The sequence below is a fragment of the Leucopleurus acutus genome, assembly GCF_964270905.1.
Source record: "Leucopleurus acutus genome assembly, chromosome: 17".
NCBI lineage: Eukaryota > Metazoa > Chordata > Mammalia > Artiodactyla > Delphinidae > Leucopleurus > Leucopleurus acutus.
Window position 1 is genome coordinate 13,604,090 of NC_139159.1, and position 24,889 is coordinate 13,628,978.

At 39.8% G+C, this 24,889-nt stretch overlaps 1 protein-coding gene across 4 annotated transcripts in view; it reads left to right on the forward strand.

Moving 5' to 3' along the window:
• PREX2 (phosphatidylinositol-3,4,5-trisphosphate dependent Rac exchange factor 2) overlaps positions 1–24,889 on the forward strand; it is a gene marked incomplete at its 5' end in the record, with an annotated part of 281,893 nt that overhangs the window by 212,362 nt on the left and 44,642 nt on the right. The gene's annotated exons all lie outside the window — the stretch shown is intronic.

Here is a 24,889-nt window from a genome sequence, read left to right on the forward strand (position 1 = left end):
ACAGCAAAGAATAGGTGGAAATAATTTGCTACTTAAAAGAAAATATAATGTAGCCATAATACCTACCAATTTTTAAGAACATGTTAGAAGTCAGTAACGATACTAGGTAAGTTATATGGATTATTTAATAAGCCAGTGAGTTCCATATTATCATTTCCATTTTAAAGAGAAGTTACACAAGTTTACCCAGATAAGAAATGGTGAAACCAGGATTTAAATCAAAGACGTTTTTCTCTTTAAAGTCCATAATTTTTGTACTGTATTAGGCCATCTCAGTGAATGGAGTGAACATTATACACTACAAACCAATTTTCTGTTACGAAGGTGTGGTGTCAGATATTATCAAATGCCTCCAATTGCTCTGATTCTGTACCATTTCTTCACTGAATGTTCATGAGGTTTCCATTCTTGTGAGAATGGGCAAGACAAAAAAATGAGCAAATAAATCCATAAACAATGTATTGCAGATAGTGAAAAGTGCAATGAAGAAAATCTAAAACTGGTTTCTATGGTAGGAGGTTGGTCATTTAGAGCAGGTGGTTAGGAAGGACTTAAATATTAGGTGGTATTTCTTTTTCTTTTTTTCTTTTTTTTTTTTTTGGTCATGTAGCGTGGCATGCAGGATCTTAGTTCCCCGACCAGGGATCGAACCCGTGCCCCCTGCACTGGAAGCGAGGAGTCTTAACCACTGGACCACCAGGAAGTCCCTTAGGTGGTATTCTTCTGAGATGGCCTTGCCAGAGTATGGGGGAAGATCTTTCCCAAAGCAGAGAATTGACGCATACAGGTCATGGCAATAGCTTATGTGTGAGGAAGACAAAGGTGGCCAGGGCGATCCTAGCACATTGAGAAGGATGATAGGTGTTGAGAGAAATGTGTAGGGGTCTGATTATGTAGGGCTGTAGGCCATTGTGGAGGTTCGGATTTTATTGTAAGGAAAGAAGCCGTTGGAATGGATTTTATTGAATTCCTGCTGTCCAATTATATCTCATGCATCTGTTGCAAATAAAATTCAACTGGTTGAAGTCTTCAGAAAGCAGTAGTGAAGCATGCTGAGGCCAGCTGGCTGTTCTGAGAGTTTCTCCTCCAGTCTCCAGGGGAATTCAGATGAGGTTGTGCACCTGGGGACTCTTTGCCACCTGCGTCAGAGCCCTGACACTGGTTGCCTGCAGACACCCTGGGTTAGTTGTTACCCCCAGTGAACAGGATCGAGCCAGCAGAAATGTCTTACAGCTGTTTCTAAAATATATCCTCCTGTGCCAAGTCAGGTAAAGTTCTTGATAGATTTCCTTCAGACTCTTAAGAAGTCCAGCGTGTAAATGTCTAACTCAGAAATTCTAACCAAGGAATTCTGGAGGAGGGGCATTCTTATTCCCTACCTTCACCATCCTCATGCTATTTTATTCTCTCTTTTCTAACTGAGGCTTTCCTTTGTATTTCCTCTGCCCATGAGCCATCATCCCCATTAGCCTCATTTTTTCCTACCTTACGTAAATGTAATTTATCATTACCAAACCCTTTCATTTTAATGTATCCTATTTATTGGCAGAAGGCATCACTGCATAGTGACTAATGAGATAAATGTAAATAATATTCCTCATATTAAAGTACTCCTTTCAGTTCGAGGGGTCTAGCTTAGCTTTTTTCAAATATTATTTTCAGTATAAAGTCAACGTTAAAATAAAAAGAAAAATCAAAAGGAAACAAGTTGTATAATTAGTTACTGAGACTTTATTATTTTGGTAAAGCTTCATACTGAATTTTTTTTTTAATAAATCTATTTATTTAGTTAGTTTTGGCTGTGTTGGGTTCTTCGTTTCTGTGTGTGGCCTTTCTCTAGTTGCGGCAAGCGGGGGCCACTCCTCATTGCGGTGCACGAGCCTGTCACTGTCGCAGCCTCTCTTGTTGTGGAGCACAAGCTCCAGACGCGCAGGCTCAGTACTTGTGGCTCACGGGCCTAGTTGCTCCGCGGCATGTGGGATCTTCCCAGACCAGGGCTCGAACCCGTGTCCCCTGCATTGGCAGGCACATTCTCAACCACTGCGCCACCAGGGAAGCCTATACTGAATTTTTTAGGGCTTATGATTTGGGATATCTAAATGTACATTCATCATCTTTACAGAAAGCAGACAAATGAATTATTCAAAGCATATATTCCCTTAAGGTGTGCCTTTTTTGATAAAGAATGGCACATTTTCTTCAAAGAAAGTTTCAAAAAGCCAAAATATATTTTATGTAACAAATAGAAAGAAGATAGACATTTTATTTATGTTAACAAGAAATGCTACACAAATATCAATCTCAGAGTCATATATTTGAACTATTTTTTCAACTGAGAATTGTCTGGCCAGAAATATGTATGTGTTTTGGCCATTCCCATGATAGCACCTCTGTGAAATGTGTCACTTCTCTCTACCTCTGGAGGGAAAAAAAAGTGAGTATGTTCTCCTGGCATGAGACAGATATGAAGAATGGCATGGACTTACTACCATTTCATGTCTTTACAACTATCAACCAGCATAAGAAAGTCCAGAAGAGCAGGACATCAGCCTTTCAATCCAATCTGCAGTCCTAGGCACGTTCCCAAGCAAAACTTGGGTCCCCTTGCCTAATCCAAAGTAAAGCCAATCCACTGACACTGGGTTGTGGTCAAGGAGAATCAAGGAGGGTTCAGCATTTTATGCAGGCACCAAGCAAGGAGTCCAGGCAGCTAATGCTCAAAAGGCCCCAACTCCCCGATGGCTTTTCACAGACAGGTTTTTTAAAGGTAGGGTGAGGGAGAGGCTCACAGGGTGTGTGATCAGTTCATGGACATTCTTCTGATTGGTTGGTGGTGAGGTAATTGGGAGTCGACATCATCAACCTTCTGGTTCCAACCTGTCTGGGGTCTAGCGCTTGTGCTTGTGGTCAGCATACAGTGAAGTTCTTCCACCTGGTGGGGGTTTCAGTATCTGCAAAACAGCTTAAGGATATGGTTCAGAGTATTCTCTGTAGCTCTTGAGGAGGAGCTAAAGACACTTGACTTTATTTAATGGCTAAACAATTTTTATTTTGTCTTGCTTGGCTGTTTTCCTTTGTTTCTGCATTTTCTCACTTCTCTGATTAAATTTCTTCTTTGGAACTTGGGGAGGGCCTTGGAGGCCTTTTCTACAAGCAAGGGGCAGATGGAGGACATGGTTGGGGGCAGGAGTCTGTCCCCCAAAGGCCCTATAGAGTCCTGCTCTGTTACAGGCACATCCTCCATCCCATCTCTTTCTTCCGTCAGAGACTTCAATTCATAACACACTTTCCCATTCCTTGTTTTGATAGCAAACAGTATACCCACGTTTGAAACAGAAAATTTTGCTTCTGTTGACGAGGAGCTGTGGAAACTACCTTAAATCAACAAGAGTATGAACTTAGTAAAATCTGAGAGAGAGCAAGAGAGACAGAGAGAAGATCAATTAAAATACAGATAACGCCTTTGTCCTTCAATTGTTTCTCTTTATAAAGGTGCAGATTTTAGAGTTATTCTTTTTTAATTAATTGGAAACATTCCAGATGCATAGTTATCTCCTCTAGAGCAGTTTTATATTTGCTTTCCATCCTATCTTTCAGCCGAATTCCATTCTTTATACCTTAAGATACAACCACATTTCTGTTTCTCGAAGACTAGCTGTAAACTAAATATGTATATTCAATTTATTTCTGCTTTCAGATTAGGAGTATGGAGTTTTCAGAGTTGTACATTTTTTTTTTTAACGTGAGAAGTGATCCTTCAGTAGAAGGAGAAAACAACTAAATCTACAAAGAATTTGAATTTGTTTACAATGCTTAAAAGTGTACTAGGCTTCTTTCCTATATCTGACATATCTAAAGGATCTATATTTACAAAATAGACTTATACTTAAGTGTCATATTCTTGCACAATATAAAATTAAAGGAATTGCTGGATACTTGTATTTGACAAACCCTTCACCCCCACCAAGTATCAGGGACATGAATGAATTATTTGAGGAAGTGACTCTTTCTCTGAAAGAGAAGTTGGGGTTACAGTGTTTAAGGGAGAGGGGATGGGAGATAAAGTTGGGGGGAAGTGGGTATTTTCCAGCAGAGGAATAGTATGTATGAAAATCCTAAAGTGGGGAGGAGAAAGATGAAGTGTTCCAGAGGCTGGAATTCAGGAGAAAGAGGGGCATGAAACAAATGTAGGAACAGAATCAGTATACCCTCGTTTACCATCAGATCTTCCTCAGCTTCTTTCAACCCAGTGCATTCAGGACACACTCCAGCCCTATTTCCTTGTGCAGAAAGAGTCTAATTATTTAGGACCCATCTCAAAATTGTCTTCCTGTAGGAAGCCTTCAGGTATAGCCTCATCTGGAATTACCTGGGTTTCTTCCTTAAAACTCGTTGAAAGCCTCTTTGTTTTCATTTGTTTGATTTTGACTTGTGGGCTGTTTACCTGCCTATGTATATATGAGGGCAGCCAGGTCCTAGTTCCCCACTGTGTTTGGTACATAGTAAGTACCGTAAAAATAGTTGAATTGCATTGGAAATCAGATTAATTGCAATGTATTGGTCTTCTTTGGGTGGGGTATTTTATTGAATTTATTCCAGTATCCAGTTTGCTTCATTTCTATTCAGAAAATTCTGGGCCATTTGAAGGGTACAGATGCTGACTCTGTTGGAGACCTCTCCCGAGAAAATTCATCAGCGTAGCCAAGGTTCATACATTTCACATGAGACAAGATCAGACAAAGCTGAAATTATAGTGGCACTTTTGAGAGCAACATATCTCTTCTTTATTTGAAAAGTGCTATAATTCCATTAAACGTTGCCACCATTACTTTCTGAAAATATGATATAGTTGCCTATGTATTTATGCATATAATCTCATTTAATTATCTGAACTGTACTTATTTCTGTCTGAATTCAAACTAATTTGTTTGCCCTTGAGAAGTTGTAATTATATCTAATATTTATTTTACTTTTACATTAAAGGAATTTTTAATTCAATTTTTAAGATAAGGGCAACAAAAGAGATTAGAATGACTTAACTCTGAGTTTTCACTTTTTTGTGATAAGTCCACTGTGATGATGTTTATCAAGGATGAATAGATTTTCTGCCTGACAAATAGAAGCAAGTCAAATCGTCTTCAATAAGAAACATTTGAAGAGAATTATCTCTCTGCAAGCTAAGGAAAGCTATTGTTTTCACCAAAGCAAAGGGAAGATCAAAGTACCTTGTGTTCCGAATTTCCCAAAGGATAAATTAGAGCTGGAAGTATCAAAGAGAAAATAAGCACACCCTGAAGAATCAGTTAGAGAAATACACTCTGTGAGGAAAAATGGTCCGTGCTTATGGAAGCAAGACTGATTCTTATTTTTAACTCTGCTGACTTTTCTAGCTGATCATGAGGACAGTTAGTCTTTAAAAAATATATTCAGAGCATCCTAGTCAAGCTCTTTTAGTGAATATTCTTCCTATTGCTTTTGTTCGGTTCCTTTTTGCTGACATTTCAAACTTCTTTGGTTTGGTGGATGGACCATGGAAAGTGAGTGAATCACAAATTATCCTTTCAAAACTTTACCCCTTCACCAGTCAGGAAATTTAGCCTGGGCCCAGAGCTTTTGAGAGAAAAGACATAATTGTAACTTAGAAGAAATTAATATGGATTTATTGAAAATCATAATTTATGTGAAGAGTAAGAGCCTTATGTTTGTGAATGAGCTGTCTAGTTATATAGACCACCCAACTTCAACGGAGGGCAAAGTTCTGTCTTACATAGGTTCAAGTTTGTGAAGCTCTGTCTGTCATTCAGGAAGAAAATCAAACACATCTTTGCTTGGCTTCTGGTAATTTCAGCCACAAGGACTTCAGTTTCCATTGCTTTAACCAATTCCTTCCCATCTTTCTTGGTACACCTCAAAATCCATCCTCCCTGAGAGGTCTTCCCACCTCCCTAAGGCTAGTCTTTTTTCCTGATTTTCCCTTTTTAGACATCTGTTATAACATTTACCACATTATGCTTTATATTCTTTTTATATGTATCTGTTTCTCCTTTTCACCTTGTCTTTCTCTTTTTGGTTTACCCACTGCTGATAAGGTAGCTATTAATAGGTGATTAATGAATGCTTGTATGTAGATGATTTGGGGCAAACCAGAACACAGCACATCAACGGTGGTGGGGTCCTGACTGACCTCATGATGATTTTCAACAGAATGTCTGGTGAATGGTGTGGGCTCTGATGTCAGTATTGAATGGGTTTGGAAATATTCCCTATGTTTCAGCAGTATTTATTGTGCACCTGTATGCAAGTGCAGGAATGTGTACAGTATTGGGGATACAGAGATGAGTTAGACAACATGACCTTGTGAATCTGAAAGGGAAGGAAGAGTTGATGTGGTGAACAGGTAATTTTGAAATTCTCTGCTAACCATCATGGTGGTTCCAGGATGCCCAGGGAGCGTAGAAGGGGATCACTTAGGAGAGACCGAGGATGGGGGAGTTCAGACAGATGACTGCTGGCAGGCCAGATGCCGGACAGGAGACAGGCTGTTTCAGTGGGAGGGAGTGATGAGAGCAAAGGCATTGCAGAACCGTGACAGGTGAGGACAGGCAGAAAGGACGCAGGAGAGGGGTGGGCAGGCGCAGGCCATGGGGGACCTCAGACGCCCGCCGGCTGAGGAGCTTAGGCTGAAGCCTGTAAGTGACACTATTCACTTGTGAGTTCTCAGTGGCGAGGGAGCAACACATTTTTAACTGAGCAGCCTTGGGGATACCACTGAGGACCAGTTAGGGGTGAGGACAAGACTAGAGTCAGAAAGACTGATTAGGAAGCTATTAAAATAGTTCAGGCAAGTGATAATAAAAACCCTACACAGATAGAAATGGAGATGGAGAAGAAGGCATAGATTTCAGAAATATATGAGAACTAGGGGAAAAAAATCTTCTCCACTAAATACATGGTAATGTTGAGAGGGAGACACAGACATACTGGTTTGGGTGCCTGGATTATTCTCTGATATCGTGAGGAAACAAGCGGAGAAGCTCCTTTGGGGTTGTAGTGCAAGATACTGAATTGAATTGGATTTGAGATGTGAGACTGACATCCAAGAGTCTCGGTCCAGTAGGCTGGAGTCATTCACATAGAGGTCAGACATAGCTAAAGCCAAAATAAGGCATGAAACTTCCCGGGTGGTAACACCTCACATACAGAGAGGGTCGGTGAATTGCTCAAATGCAGGCATCCGGCAGTGATGACACCAAGCCTCTCAAATTAGCTATTTCCAGCTCCACAGCACTCACTTTTTTTTTCTTTTTAACATCTGTATTGGAGTATAATTGCTTTACAAGAGTGTGTTAGTTTCTGCTGTATAACAAAGTGAATCAGCTATACATATACATACATCCCCATATCCCCTCCCTCTTGCGTCTCCCTCCCACCTTCCCTATCCCACCCCTCTAGGTGGTCACAAAGCACCAAGTTGATCTCCCTGTCACAACACTCACTTTTATTACAGCACTCCACTACTTCTCTGAAGTAGGGAATGATCCCAGTATTAATGTGTTTGGCTTGGGGAAGTGATTTAATGCAACTTTAATCACTTACAATAAAAGCGTTAAGTACAACACAAATATGTAAAACCTTCTTTGAAGAAAATGGGAATTTCAGAGGACAAGGAAGAATTCTGATTTGTTGTTTCTGAAAAGGGGTAGTTTCATAGCTGTAGAACTAGAAAAGAAGCTATGACAAAGACCAGAGTAGAAGTCAAAGGGGCTGAAATAGTTGGAGTCTTATTGTTACTTGGAAATGAAAGAAATTATGTCTGGAGTCTGACTGTGAATCAAACTCACTAATGTATTTTTTTTTGCCCTCATAGTGAAGGCACCTCATAGGATATTACACGTTGTCAGGGAAGGGGAATTCATGTGCATAAATTTTAAATGTCATCAGCTTGCATTATCAGCCATGGTCTTTGCATCAAATCCCAAAATAAAGTATTGAAATATATACTAAGTAATATTAGATATAATATAAGTTAATTATATAATAATGATACACTATAATTAAATATAAAATATTTTAGTAGAATAAAAGTAAACTCAATAGGATATTTTCCTTTAAGCCTAGTCAATATTGACATGTTCATCATGCAAAATTAAAAACCTATGGTTCTGTTCCATTCATAGCATATTTCATACAATTGTGTACACATTAATAAGTTAAAAGCTTCTTAGAGGTGCTTCCATTGATATAAACTTTGAACTTCATCTTGATACTTGAGAAATCAGTGAACTCAGATGTAACATCAGACACATTCAGAAAACACAGAAAAAAAATGAACAAATCCCTTCCTAGTCTAAAGGAGAAGCATTTTTAGTAGATCTAATGTGATGCTCATTGCATTTCTTATGAGCTAAGTAAGAGAAAACAGAAATATGCTTAATAGACCAAGTTACATTTAGGTCAAGGGAAAATTTTTTTTTCAGTTGGTTTACAGTTTGTACAGTGATATAAATGAGAAAACCCAGAAGGTTAATGATCTGGAATTGCCTGCTGCAGTAATATACTAGAGGAGGGAAAGTTGGTCACACTTGGATTCCAGTCCCCACTCTTGCATTGACTAGTGGTCTGACTTGGGGCAATTTCTCAATATCTGAGCCTTGATTTCCTTATTTGTCCAGTGGAGCTAAGTGATGCCTCATAGACTGACAGGAGTGTTAGCTGAGAGGAGGTTTGTACAGTCCTCAGTATTTGCCTAGCATAAGGGGTAGCTGATCACAAACACTTGTACCTGAAGGTGAGCTTCATGGATGGTGGATTTTGTGGGTTTCCTGCAGAGCAACTTACTTGGAGAATAAAATTAGTATCAAGGGCTTCCCGGGGTACTCAGTGTTGGAGCAGGTGACCTCACTGCCCAGTGGGGAAGACAGAGGGAATCTACATAAAATAACTCTTCAGGATGGAGCTGGAAGAGTTTTATTTGTGCACAGAGATACTCCTGAAAGCAACCTAGATGCGTCATTCGATTTCACACCAGAAAAACTATAGAAGAGGCAATTGTGAAAAACTATCCAGAAGGATGTACAGCCCCAGCTATGCTTCCAGGCCTGGATTTAGCCCAAAGACAGAAACGGTGATTGCCCAACTGCTATGAGCAAAGCAGAAGAAGGCTTCCACATACCTCCAAGGACAGTGTTAGAAGCAATAACTTTTTATACAATTTGTAATTAAAAGCTAAATGGAAGGTATCACATTCAGCTCTGTTCTACCCTACCTCGAATGCTCCCAGATTCTTCGGGCAATTAGTAAAGTATTGCCATTGAGGTCATTTTTGTTATTTTGCAATCAAAATTAAAGTTATGAGAGAAATAGCGATTCCCCATAGTCAACATCTTTATGTATACTTTGAACGAACACTGCATATACCAATATGGAAAATTTTAGATGTGAGAAATGAGTAGTTTCTTGTTTGGTGACTAATCTAGGTTGGGATGGCAGCCTAGCTTACAGGGGAAAATGCGCCTCTAAACTCTTTCTATGCTTGTTTTAATAACCCGTAACCCTCCTAATAGAAGAAAACCAGTCTCACAGAGATATATATTCACAGGAAGGGAAGATTTAAACACAATTTCTTAACAAAAATAAAATGAAATTGTATTGTCATCCATAAATTTTGGATAAATTCTACCAATTTGATTTCTCTCATATAGTTAATTATATTAAACCATCAATTTTTAAAATTCTGATTGACAAAGTGGCAGTAGAGATAAGTTGTAAATAAAAACAAATGTTTATGTTTGATTTCAGTTTTTATACCCTTTTGGTTTATGGCTGACAAACTAACCTTCAGATATCACTTATCGCCCTGTAGCCCTACTGTGCGTGACTCTTCTGCAGCTCACACCACGTACGACTTACTGGACTGATCAATTTCCTATCCAATAACAAAAGTACTGTTAATTATTTGCATGTTGAGGCAATATAAATTGTTATGCAATTTCTGAACTCTTGGGAACAAGTTCTGTACTTAAGTCTGAGAACCACATTTTGAGAGGTACTAAGCTAGACCACATAGGCTAGAATTTAAAGTAAACAATTGCTGGTGAGAGATGTCACTTTGGTCTTTCATATATGTGTGCGTGTTCCTTAAACAGAGGTGGAAATTGGAAGGTGAACCGAGGGCAGATTCTGAAGCAGGGAGAGCAAGCTTGTCTCATGTCTGGGTGAAGAAATGTCTTTGAAAACCACATAGGGAACAAGGCTGCCTATAGTAGAAAAGCAGATGTGGGAAGAGCCAGCATTAGGAGTTGCTGTTTTCCCACACAGAAAGGCTTCTGGAGTCGGGTTTTTCAGACTCTCACCAGGGAAGAAAGACAGATTCACACCACCCCTCGTGTATGCTAGAGGGCAAGCTCCCTGAGGGAAGGAGCTTTGTCTCCGCTCATTGCCGCATTCCTGAAACAGAACAGGGCTTTATACCTAAATAGTTGCTTAAAGAGTATTGAAGTAATTGAATGAAAGTATTAAGAACATACCCTCATATCCATAGTGTAGGCTTAGTATTTCTTATTATTCTCAAGTCCCTGTTGCTGAATGCTACAAGGATTTCAGGAAGGTTAGACAGATTTACAGTGTTTTATCAACAGTCAGGACAATGGAAGAATCTTGTAAGTCTTACATCATTTGACTCGTCATTTATATCTAAACCAACATAGCGGAATCCATGATAAATAAAGGGTGAGGCACCCTCTCCCTCCCTCTCCTTCTTCCTCCCCCCTTCCTTCCCTGTCGTCCCCCACCCCACCCCACCCCCGTGTCTGTCCCTCTCTTCTCTGTCACCTCCTCCCCCTCTTGTTCCTTCTTTACCTTTTCATTCCCTCATTCATTCATTCAACTGTTGTTTAGATCTGCTGAGTCATCACCCAACTGCCATTTCTCATGCCTTCCCCTCTCTGGAGGGAATTAAGAAGCTTTGCAGAGACTTAAGTTCCACGATCTAAATGGACAACTTCTGTTCTCACTCCTAAATTTTCCTTATGCCTTAAAGACCCTTCATTCCCTTTGCCTAGTACCTATTTTTCTTTTAACATCTTTATTGGGGTATAATTGCTTTACAATGGTGTGTTAGTTTCTGCTTTATAACAAAGTGAATCAGCTATACATATACATATGTTCCCATATCTCTTCCCTCTTGCATCTCCCTCCCTCCCACCCTCCCTATCCCACCTCTCTAGGTGGTCACAAAGCAGGGAGCTGATCTCCCTGTGCTATGCGGCTGCTTCCCACTAGCTATCTACCTTACGTTTGGTAGTGTATATATGTCCATGCCTCTCTCTCACTTTGTCCCAGCTTACCCTACCCCCTCCCCATATCCTCAAGTCCGTTCTCTAGTAGGTCTGTGTCTTTATTCCTGTCTTGCCCCTAGGTTCTTCATGACCTTTTTTTTTTTTTCCCTTAGATTCCATACATATGTGTTAGCATGCGGTATTTCTGTTTCTCTTTCTGACTTACTTCACTGTTTGTCCTAATGTGTTCACTGATGTGCTTTTCTAACACTCTGCTAATAACCCTTTTTAGATCACTCATCACGCTGGATTGTAATTACGTATTTATCGTCCTCGCTCTCAAACATAAATTCTTTGCAGGTAAACACTGTCTTTTTTTCACCTTTTATCCCAGTGCCTGGTACTGTGCCTGGCTTGCAAAGTATTTATTTATTGAACACATAAGTAAACACACAAATCTGGAGCTTAGAGATGCACAGATTTGAGTCCCTGAGAGGAAAAAAAGATGACCCAGGAGAGGGTTCAGAGGGAGAATAGTGAGGTGAGGCAGAATCAGATGCTGAAGGGGCAGGTCAGGAAGAGGAGCCCGTGGAAGAGGCAGAAAGGCAAGGTTAAGGAATTGTGTGGGAACCAACAAGGCACCAGCCCAATGTCAAAAGACTTAGCGGATAGAGAATGTGAAGGAGTGGGTGATCAAGAGTGCATCTGTAAGAAGAGATTCAGAAAATAACACCTGGAAAATGTCCACTGGATTTGGCATTAATAGGGAGAACGGTGTGAGTAGTGTGACGGGTGGAGATCTGACTGTGGTCAGCTAAGGGGAGTGGTTCAGAGGTTTGGAAGGAGAATTACCGAGGTAGACTTTTTTGGGAGAAATTTGGACTGGAAGAGGAAGGACGTTATTGGACAGTGTCTAAAAGATACATGGATAGATGATTATTAACTTTTTATTCTATATTGGAGTAGACTTGATCAACAATGTTGTGTGAGTTTCAGGTGTACCGCAAAGTGATTCAGTTATACATATACATGTATCTATTTTTTTTCAAATTCTTTTCCCATTTAGGTTGTTACACAATATTGAGCAGATTTCCCTGTGCTATACAGTAGGTCCTTGTTTGTTATCCTTTTTAAATATAACAGTGTGTACATGTCAATCCCAAACTCCCTAACTATCCCTCCCCTCCACTTCTCCCCCCAGTAACCATAAGTTCGTTCTCTAAGTCTGTGAGTCTGTTTCTGTTTTGTAAATAAGTTCATTTGTATCATTTATTTTTATTTTTATTTTTTATTGTTTTTTAGACTCCGCATAGAAGCAGTATCATACAATATTTCTCTTTCTCTGTCTGACTTACTTCACTCAGTTTACATTTTTATTAGAATGCCCTTGATCAAACTTACAGTTCTTTGCAGGAAGGACTCCGTAGTGGCCGAGCTGATTTCTTGTCTATCCATGCCGATTTTCACTTTTCCTTAATGATTCATTTAACGAGTATTTACTGAGCAACTGCTTTGGCTCAGGCAGTATTCTAGGTGCCAGGCCTACAGTGGCAACATGGTGTAGCCCCTGCCCTCACAGAGAGCATGTTCAATTCCAAACAGTTCTTTAAAACTTACCTGTGATCTGTTTGCTCATCTGAGGAATGAAATTACAAAGAAAAAGGCCCAAGGGACCTTCAATTTCTTCATGTATTTTCACTTAACCATACTCACTATTTCTGAATTCTGCTAATGACATCCTTCAGATGTCTGTATGTCAGTATTTCTAGTCATATTACAGTTTCCCAAGCCTTCCTTCTGAAGCAGATGTGTGCAATTTTTTACGAGATGAGACTCATTTTTGAATTGTCTGCCTTAACATCTTAGAAGACAGTGATAGTTCCACACTGCTTCAGCAGATCCTAATTAAACACTTACAAAGTTCAAAATAGGGCAGTGACCCGGTTTGTCTTTTTCAGACAGTTAATATTTTTCCATTTTAAGTAAGGTTCATAAGAAAAATAGTGAGAGTGTATGTTTGCTTTGTGATGGGGAAAATTTACCATGCTTGGCCGTATTTTTCTTGACCAACAGCTATTTGTGATAGATGATTTCTAATACTTTTGGACACAGACTCTCTCTTGAAAGAAGACACTTTCTTCTTGGAAATGGTTTAGACCTGTTATTCAGCAGGAATTTTAGGAAAGTTAATTATTCGTTTATTTATTCAACCAAAATGTATTGCATACTCACAGTGTGCGTGGCACTGTTGTAAGGTGATAGAGTAATAAAGGTACACTGTACATTGTCTCTGTCTACAAGGTGCTTATAGTTTAGTGGGGGAAAGAAACATGTAAACCAAGCCCTTCCGATCACAACAATAGGTACTGATGTGTAGGGATGCAGTAGCTGCTGGGATCCATGGAAGAGCCACTGACTCTGAAGATCCTTAGGAAGTTTGAGAGAGATGGTGTTGTTAAAGATGGGTCTTAAAGAATGAATAATACTGGGGTAGTGACAGCAGCAAGATGGTAGTTTAGTAGTTTCCAGTGCTCCTTCCCTCACAAAAACATCAATTTGAACAACTATCTATTAATAAAAACGACTTCATAAGAGCTAAGGATTCTAGGTGAAGGATTACAGCATCTGAATGAAGCACATAAATAAGAAAGGATGCATTGAAGAGGATAGCAGAGGCCATTTCACAGTATCCCCATCACCCCGCCCTCAAGTCTGGCCATCCCAGTGTGGAGAGAGGCACCCTCCCCCTGGGGGAAGGAGAGTGACGTGAGCACCCATCTTCCCTGTGGACCCCAGCACCAGTCTAGCCCCCTTGGCCCCAGGATCCAGGTGGGCTCCTGCAGACCCAGGTACCAGGCTGGTCCCTGTAGACCCAAACACCAAGCCTGTCCACCGGCTGGCCCAGGCACGAGACCTGCCTGCCTACAGATTCCACCAGATGGCGCCAGCAGAATTTCTGTGGGGACTGACTGGTGAAAAGCTTTTCCTGCTGAAGCCAGTCGGTAAAGACTGGAAGAGTTGCCTCTTACTTCAAATGCATAGACACCAACACAAGAGCACAAGGATCATGAATAATCAAGGAAACATGTCATCACCAAAGGAAAAAAAAGCTTCAATAACTGACTCTAAAAAAATGGAGATCTGTAAACCTCCTGACAAAGAATTCAGAAGGATTCTCAAAGAAATACAGTGAAATATAAGAAAACACAGACAACTAAATTAGGAAAACAGTGAATGAACAAAATGAGATGTCCAACAAAGGAATAGAAACCATTTATAAAACCCAAACAAATATCCTCAAGTTGAGGAATACAATGACTGAACTGCAGAATTTAATAGAGAACCTCAACAACATATTCAACCAAGCAGAAGAAAAAAATCAGTGAACTTGAAGACAGGATACTTGAAATTATCCAGTCAGAGGAACAAAAAGAAAAAAAAAAAAGGGGGAAACAGTGAAGAAAGCTTACATGAATTATGGGATACCATTAAGAGAAACAACCTACCTATTACTGGAGCCCCAGAAAGAGAAGAGAGGACGAAAGGGGCAGAATGGTTTTTTAAAGAAATAATAGCTGATAACTTCTCAAATCTGGGTAGGAATTTGGACATCCAAGTTCATGAATTTATAGGTCTCCAAAAAGTTTCAACCCAGGAAGTTCTTCTCCAAGACACATTATAATAAAATTGTCTAGACTCAAAGACGAAGAGAGAATTTTTAAAACAGCAAAGGAAAAAAATTGCTCAGATACAAGAGAACCCCCATGAGGCTATCAGCAGATTTCTTAGCAGAAACCTTATGGCCAGGGCAGAGCAAGATGAACCTGGAGGACATTATGCTCCATGAAATAAGCCAGACAGAGAAAAACAAATACCGTATAATATCACTTATATGTGGAATCTGGAAAAACAGAAGAAGAAGAAGAAGTTGAACTCACAGAAACAGAGTAGAATAGGGAGGTGGGGGAAATAGGGCGATGTTGGTCAGAGGGTACAGATTTGCAGTTATGTAGGATGAATGAGTCTAGAGAGCTTATGTACCGGCATGTTGTCTGTACTTGATGATACTGTATTGAACCCTGGAAGCATGCTAAGAGAGTAGAATCCAGGAAATTTTACATACACAAAAAAATGGTAACTGTGTGAGGTAATGATATGCTAATGAGCTTGACTCTAGTACTCATTTCATTGTGTGTTTCAGATCATCTTATTCTGTACCTTAAATATATACAACTTTTATTTAAAAATTTTAAAAATGTTAAGTGATGAATAAAAATGATGATAATGATTGCTAATATTGAGTAATTTGCCATGTGTCAGGTATTGTACGAAGGGCCTTGGATTTTGCCACTTAAAGGAAATCACAGCTTTTTATAGGTTCTAGTGTAAAAGTATAATAGCCAAGAATTAGACATTTAACATCTAAATGTGATAGTACTTAATCATGTTTGTTTTTGTCTTTTCTTATTTAGAACTGAACAAGAATTTTGCTGTATCATTTCTGCTAGTCATTTATAGGTAAAACAGCATTCCCGTGAGTCTTGCAAGAGACCTTATGAATATTTTTCTCTTAATCATAGTTGTCTTTCACCAAGGAGGGAATATTGAAATGCCCTTCCTCCCTATTGTTTTTGTTTTGTTTTTTTTGCGGTACGCGGGCCTCTCACTGTGTGGCCTCTCCCATTGCAGAGCACAGGCTCCGTATGCGCAGGCCCAGCGGCCATGGCTCACGGGCCCAGCCGCTCCGTGGCATGTGGGATCTTCCCGGACCGCGGCACGAACCTGTGTCCCCTGCATCGGCAGGCGGACTCTCAACCACTGCGCCACCAGGGAAGGCCCTCCCTATTTTTAAGTTCTGATGATTGTTAAATCCTTTAAGTATTGTGCTTCAGTGTTAATTGAGATGTAGTCTAATATTTATAAACTTAAGAAGAACTCTTCCTACAAAGAGTTCTTTTTCAAATGTGCATAATAATTATTTTATCTATTTTAAAAATTAAGATATTTAATATATTTCTTTTTCTCTATGAGGTCACACATATATTTAGTTGCTTGACAGTGTGGAAACCCCAATTCCTTTATAGCTCTCATAAAACTCAATTCAGTTCAATACTACATCAAGTATCAGTTGCAGGCTATGAGTCAGGCACTGTCTTGGGTATGGGATCACAAAATTTTTAAAAAGGGGGCAAGATAGGGTCAGGGGATACAGAGGTACAAACTATCAAGTATAAAATAAACAAGCTACAAGGATATATTGTACAACACAAGGAATATAGCCAATATTTTATAATAACTCTAAATGGAATATAACCTTTAAAAATTGTCAATCACTGTGTTGTACACCTGTAACATATAATATTGTACATCCACTATATCACAATTTTAAAAAAGCATGAACATTAAAAAAATTGATCCTTACTCAAAAAAAGGGTCTCGGACTTCCCTGGTGGTGCAGTGGTTAAGAATCCGCCTGCCAATGCAGGGGACACGGGTTCGAGCCCTGGTCTGGAAAGATCCCACATGCCGTGGAGCAACTAAGCCTGTGCGCCACAACTACTGAGCCTGCAATCTAGAGCCCGAGAGCCACAACTGCTGAGGCCCACGCGCCTAGAGCCCGTGCTCTGCAACAAGAGAAGCCACCGCAATGAGAAGCCCGTGCACCGCAATGAAGAGTAGCCCCTGCTCGCCGCAACTAGAGCAAGCCCGCGCACAGCAATGAAGACCCAACGCAGCCAAAAATAAATAAATAAATTTTTATTAAAAAAAAAGCAAACCACCTAGAAGGGTGGGGTAGGAAGGGTGGGAGGGAGATGCAAGAGGGAGGGGATATGGGGATTATATGTATACATATAGCTGATTCACTTTGTTATACAGCAGAAACTAACACAACATTGTAAAGCAATTCTACTCCAGTAAAAATGTTAAAAGAAAAAAGGGTCTCTGCCCACTGAGAGTATGCAATTTAGCAGAGTGGACAGAATGAGTGCAGCTTGGTGTCCTATAGTGAGATAAATTTGTTTCAGTGGGGAAGTTCTCAAGAAGATGTCATATTTGAGCAGGGTGTTGCAGGATCAGTGGAATTTTGCCAAGCAGAGGAGGTGAGAGGCCATTCCAGGCAGAGAGAGTAACACGAGAGAAGGTGGAGAGATTTTCATGTCGATGGTATGTTAAGAGGACTCGAACTTGAACATGGCAGGCTGAAGAGGTGAGAGATGGGACGGGAAGTTTGTTGCTGAATTGTTAAGAGAGGCCTTGAATACCCCAGGTGTAGACTTTGGGTGCTGGGAGAATCTGAAGGTCTTTAAGCAAGTTAATGAAATGCTCATATCTGTACTTTATAAAGGTAATTTTGAAGGCCGACTGGAGTCAAGTAAGGAATACACAGAAAGATGTGGAGAAGGCACTGACCTGTCAACTTCTTGTCAGTTGAGCCATTATAAGACTTTTATGAGTTTAAACCTAAAAAAGCATCCTTTAATATGGGCATGCCACACTTTCTGGAGACATAATTGTTATTAAATTAAATAGAATTAGTTTAAAAATACAAATATTCCTTGACTTTACGGTTTTTCCTGGGTGTAATGAGATTTTTAAAAATATAATTAAACTTTATTCTTGGGAAGGATTTCCTATTTTTAAGGATTTGCTTTTTCTGTCCATTTTCACGAAGATTGTGTTCTGTAATGGCTGGGCATGGTGTTGCCATTGGGAAATCTGTTTTTATGCAGAATTTTAACAGTAGATGGTGCCTATGGTGGTATGTACGTGTTGCAGGTGCAGGAAAGGAATATCACCCTAGAAGACTCATGAAAAGAGGAGCAAAATTCCTCGTGGAGTAAAGGAGGGTTTGGGAAGCAGAGAAGAGGATTTTAATCCAGTCAACTCACTGAGTGAAGGTTGTCAAAAAGGAGAAGAGTGGGGCTTCCCTGGCGGCACAGTGGTTGGGAGTCCGCCTGCCGATGCAGGAGACACGGGTTCGTGCCCCGGTCCGGGAAGATCCCACATACCGCAGAGCGGCTGGGCCCATGAGCCATGGCCGCTGAGCCTGCGCGTCCGGAGCCTGTGCTCCACAACAGGAGAGGCCACAACAGTGAGAGGCCCGCGTACCGCAAAAAAAAAAAAAAAAAAAGGAGAAGAATGAAATTGGGTTATCAACAGCAGTAGGGAAGAGTGGGGTACGTCTCCACTGTCTCTGACACCATAATTCTGTTTTCGGGGCCTAAGAGAAATCTCAGAGGGATTTTTTTTTTTATATAATGTGAGAAAGTCTTGCTCTCTGTGGTCACACATATTGTCTTGTTAACCTTCCAGGAATTTTTTTCCCTGACACTCAAGTAGAAATGGAGCTCTTAATTGATAACAGGCAGTTTTGTAACACCACCTATAACCCTAGGTGCTCTGTTTTTGACAAGCCAAAAGACAAATTTATCCAAGCAAATCCAAGTCTATCTCATTATTCAGAGTTTCTCTTCATGTAACTTTAAATAAAGCCTAGTCCAGAGAAGTCAGGCTAATGTTTATGGACACAGAAGGTGGGTGGGATGAAGGGACAAATCAACATTCTCCTACCTACTTACTCATCATGTATTCTTTGCCCATATGTAGGCACAGGTTGAACCTGTCCGGTGATTCTCCTTTATACAAAAGATCGGTGTATCTTAATGAGATTTTCTGTGGAATTTTTTTTTTTCCTAACTTAAGTGCTATGATAGTCAAATGCAGTTTAACAGTAATACTCAATGAAACAGTCACACCTATAGTCGACTGCTGTACCACTGTAATAATGGCATATATAATCATGTCTATGATTAATATCCATAATTGACCATTGTCATAGCTCCTTTTGGAAATGCAGAGTAAATGCTAAAATCCCAAAGCTACCTGATACAGTTTAGAATATTTAGGAGTAGGACATGATATTAGGAGAAGTATATATGAGTCTGGCTAAGTGAGAAATTTCCATAAATTATTATAAATATAGAGATGATCTCATAAGCAATGATCTGGAGAAGAAACAAGAATACAGTAGAGACCTGAGCTGAATACTATAGTTGTTCCTCCTTATTTATAAAACACCAGTGGCTCGTATGCCTTAATCACCTATCTTAGAAATTGGATATCCTCCAGCATGCCCAGAAAAAGCAAAAACAAGTGCCAAATGAGATTGCCAAATGCCAATCACTTTTGTCATTGATTTAACCTCTGAGTATCTCCTATGACAAAATTAATATGTTTAAATTGTATATCAGGTCAGGCTGTTGTGTGGTCTCTCTCTATGTAAAAACCTGACCATTCCTGGAGCCTCAGCCTGACCCTATAGAGCTATGACCCTAATTCTTTACTTGTTGGAGAAATCATTTTCCTAATTCTTGTTAGTATCAATACATTAACTTGCATAACTCTCCGTAAACTAATCTCGATGTTCTCCAAACTCATTTTCTTTCTCTCCTGGCAAACATCGATTCCCTGTGTCCATTGCCATGGTCGTGTTACGAATGCTGAACTAGTCTTTTCATTTCTAGGGTCTCTTGCAGCTCTAATTTCCCTAAATTGTCGTATCTTATGGGTCATGTACTTCTTTCCATTTATTCTTACTTTTTTACGGGTAGCGAAGTTTTTACTGTGCAGTGCTTCTCTACTGCTTAACAAATTCATTACGATTCCTTAGTTTGGTATTTAATTTCCTCACAAAATAATCCAGCCCACTTACCCAGCACTTTCTCTCCCTGCCTGACATGAACCTGCTCTTTGGCCAGCCTGGCTCCATCCATGGCTCTTTCTGTTCTGTTTATGGTGTTTCCTCCACTTGAAATGCTGTTTTCCCATTTTGACCTGTCCCATCCATCCGTCAAAATCCAACTCATGTACCATATTCTTATGTGGCCTTCCTTCTTCCTCATGTGGGTGTATCCCAATAACTTTCTGTACCTTTTAAGGTACCTATCACTTCCTGCCCTGCATTCTAGATACCTGTGTATTTGCCTTTGCTGCTAGATTGTATGAGATATTTTCCCAAGATTTGTTCCATTGTAGTTACTATTTAATTTGGATCTATCTATACCACTATTTATTGTAACATGACATTATCACCTCTTTCATTGGTATTTTATTCTATAGGGACTAAACGGAAAATATCATAATATATCCATTTTATATGGCAGGGCTCATTTACAAGTTGTGACAACAAAGCCTGATGTATGCCTGCATGAAAGGAAACTTACTGTTCCTCCTACATAAAGTAGCAGGAGTGCTTTCAAAATGGTCTTAATAAGATTTGCTGTATTGAGACAAAGAACCATGACTTCATTCTTACTAACCTCAGAAACATAATAAACCACAGTCAGTTTTGGCATTAATCCAGTTTTACCATTAACTCTTGTAAATTTTGATTAAGGGGTATTGCAGGACTTTTGTAATTAAGGGAACTGCATTAGAAATTTATTCGCTGTGAGAATTTATTTGTCATATTCTGAAAAATACTGAAGTCCTACGAATGCTTGTAAACCTTAGGGATGGTCAAATACATGGCTGAACAACCATTTTTCTGAGGGGGGAGTACCCAAAACTAGTGGAAGGCTCAAGTCCAAATTTTTGTTTTGTTTTGTTTTTGTTTTTGTTTTTGCAGTACGCGGGCCTCTCACTGTTGTGGCCTCTCCCGTTGCGGAGCACGGGCTCCGGACGCGCAGGCTCAGCGGCCATGGCTCACGGGCCCAGCCGCTCTGCGGCATGTGGGATCTTCCCAGACCGGGGCACGAACCCGTGTCCCCTGCATCGGCAGGCAGACTCTCAACCACTGCGCTGCCAGGGAAGCCCTAATTTTTATTTTAACAAATAACTGATTGAATTAAAATATTTCTTGGCTGTGTAAATTTCACAGGAGTCACAAAGAAGCTGTTTTTCATGGTTCTATTCTCTAGATGTCATCAGCCCATAGATATACTTTATAATAATTTGTTGCTTTCTATAATCATGGATTAACGAATATTAACTACTCGCACAAGTCTAGATCAGCCAATATATTTAACTCTGAACTTGTTACGCTTTTATCTTCTAAAAGTATTTTGAATGGTGCAGTTATATCATTAGATGCCTTTTCTATTTTAGTTTTGCTCTATAGCAGCTTAGAAAAGACAAGATTCTTTCTGAATAAGGGTTTAACTTGATGTGAGCATTTATACATTTTAAATCTATAAAAATTTTTAATTTTAGTTTTCTGTTGGCTGGCTTCATCAAATATGTTTTTTTTTTCTTTAAAGATTTTGTCCCAAGGAAAATTTGAAGATTTCTTCCAAGTCAGTTTAAGTGACTATAGCGGGATTAGATCAACATGGTCATGCTCTAAACGGGCTGAATCAGGGACAACTTTTTTTTTAAAGGAACATCTCTTTCAGAAAGCAGGAAGAGGGCTCAATGTGGCCTGCTGTAGTGGTAGGTTTCTAGAGTGAAGTTTTCCTCAGGTGGTGTTGATGATATGGACTGCTTTTACAGAATATATTTCTTCCCAGTCTATCCAAGGTATAGAAGAACTGCAGTTTTTACAACCAGTGCACCTGATTAAGCCGTTTAACTGACACTCTCCTTTTCTTTAACCGAAAAGCGTTCTTTTCTTTTTAGACTTGAACTCTGTACACTGATGGAATTATGTCGATTCCAAATATCTACTTTAATTTTCATTTTTTACATGTATCATAAAATATTCTAGAGGACCTCAGGGGAAAGCAGAAGGTTTTGGCCTTAATTTACTCCTGGCTATGGATGAAAATGTTCCCAGAGTCCCCTCCTACTGTGCACACATGAATAGTGATGATTATTGTCTATTGCATGAGTCCTATTTGCTCACCACAGTACTGAGCACTTCATATGCACTGATTCGTCTTCAACATTATGCTACCTATATATTAGACAATTTTACTATCCATTGTAAAAATGAGGGACTTGAGGCCACATGAGGCTAAATAATTTGTCCATGGACTTGCATACTCTTTTTAACCACATTACTTTCTCTACCAAGCACACTTGAGGAAAGGCGTGAGGACATCTGATCGGTATTCTCTCTGTGGGTTCCAGCTGTGAAGCATCCTCTCTGTTCCAAGCATATAGCCATGCTAGACAAAAGATGAAAACAGAAAATGCAAGAGTCGCAGCTGAGCTCATAATTTATCATCTCAGTGGCCCACAAATGGAGCGGGAATTCAAGTGCTGATTTGTAAGCTGTGTTGAGGCCTCTGGCCTCCTGGGCTCTGCAGGTGGACAAGGGGCCGGTACAACGTGTGCAGGGAAATGAGAAATTAAAGTCATCCGACACTAGGTGGAGATCCAGAGCGAGCCTCACTCTGAAACCAGGTTGTAGAGAAGGGCCCCTCTACTTCTGAGCAAGGATGCAAACTCCGGACTCTATCACTTTTGTAGACGTTAAGATGGCAAGAGAAGGACAACACGGCTGTTAAACTAAGAACTGAACCAAATCACTCGCTGGTTCAGTGACGGGACTGGTAATAATTCAGATGTCTGGACAACGTAATACTCAAATCACCAGTATGAAACTGATTACAGATGGGTAATTCTGGGCACAAAATGAGCACAGAATCATTTGTAAGAAAAAGATGATGAGAGATATTGGATGGAGCTGTTTGAAAGCACTAAATAAAACTGAACAGAACATCTTCCACACTCCAATAAAGATGTTAAAAAAACAATCCTTCCACTTCAAATGAACTTGCAAAACAAAACTCCAAAGCACATGAGGTAGCCTAAAGCTACAAAAGAGCCAAGGAAAATGACCATTGAAACAAATTTGACCCAAAGAAATTAAAATATTGAGACATCATGGCAAAGTGTATTTTGGATGCTCAAAGTATAAACAAAGGATCGCCATTCATGAAGAAGGTAGAAAATCCTGCGATAAAAATAGTCAATTATGGGTTTCCCTGGTGGTGCAGTGATTGAGAGTCCGCCTGCCGATGCAGGGCACACGGGTTCGTGACCGGGTCTGGGAAGATCCCACATTCCGCGGAGCGGCTGGGCCCGTGAGCCGCTGAGCCATGGCCGCTGAGCCTGTGCTCCGCAACGGGAGAGGCCACAGCAGGGAGAGGCCTGTGTACCGCCAAAAAAAAAAAAAAAAAAAAGTCAATTATTTCTTTACAAATATTTATTAAGATCAAACCATGTTCTACACTCTGTTATAAGTGATAGAGGTGCAGCAATGAGCATAAGTAAATCAAATCCTTATCAGCATAGAGAGTTTACATTCTTGTGGGGAGTTTTACCTTTTAGTTACAGAAATGAAATACGAATAGGCAGAAAGCTTGGAAATAAAAAAGATAGTCATTGAAATAAAATTCCCAGTAGAAAGGATAAACTCTAGATTGGCAAAGACAGGGTTTTTTCATTTGGAAGATATTATTTAGGAAATCAACAAAATTGCAGTAATGGGAAAATAAGATCTTAAAAGAAAGTGTATGTGTGTTTATGAGTGTGTGTGTGTGTGTGTGTGTGTGTGTGTGTGAGAGAGAGAGAGAGAGAGAGAGAGAGAGAGAGAGAGAGAAAATGGATGAGATTATGGGGAAAGATGATACCTGAGATTATTTTAGAATTGAAGACAAGACTCCTTAAATTGAAAGTACAATCTAAGGACCTATCTGGATAAATAAAAATAAATCATCACCTAAACACTTTGTGGTAAAACTTTAGAGCATTGAGGATAAAAACAAAATCTTTACCTATCAGAGAGAAAATATAGACTAGCCCCCAAACAAAGACAACTTAATTGAGAGCAGACACCAAGAGCAGTATTGCGGGGAAAAATTCACTGTCAATCTAGATTCTAGAAATTTTATGCCAGAGTATACAACTGACAGACACGGATCAAAAATATTAATTGAATAATGAACTTGAAAAACTGAATATTCTTGAGGAAGTAAGTGTAGAAAGAAAGTCTGGATTTTAAAAAAATAAAGAGGAATAGAAACTTCTAAATGTCATCAAATTTAACTCTTGCTATAAAAAGTAATAACAAATTTCTATGTTAAAAAAAAAAAAGGTGAGACTTGGGAATTCCCTGGCGGTCCAGTAGTTAGGACTCCGAGCTTTCACTGCTGAGGGTGCAGGTTCAATCCCTAGTCAGGGAACTAAGATCCCACAAGCCATGGGGCACAGCCAAAAAAAAAAAATGTGACTGCACGAAAGTAAGCAATATGAGAAGGCTATAAAAGAAGAAGAAATCCAGCTGGATGACAAATATGTGCAAATTGAAAATTACAACACCAAAGGTTGAAATTCTAATGCCGTCAACGTGAACAAGGATATGGAACAATGATCACACCTGTTCCTTGGTGCCCCCACTTGGGCCAACTGTGTGGGTGACCTTGTAAAGCACGGAAGTGACAAATGCCAGCTTCTGGGTGGTGTTAACCCCGTGAGGGGAGAGTCTGGAACAATGGGAGTGGACAAGTGTGATACAAGGGATCGCCTGTATCTGTAAGGTTTCATTCCTTTAAAAGGGGAAGCAAAAGTGCAAAATACTAATTTGTTAAAGCATGGAGGTGCGCACATCGGTTTTCATAGCAGCAGCCTGAATACGTACCTGTATAATTGAAGTGAAAAGACACTCA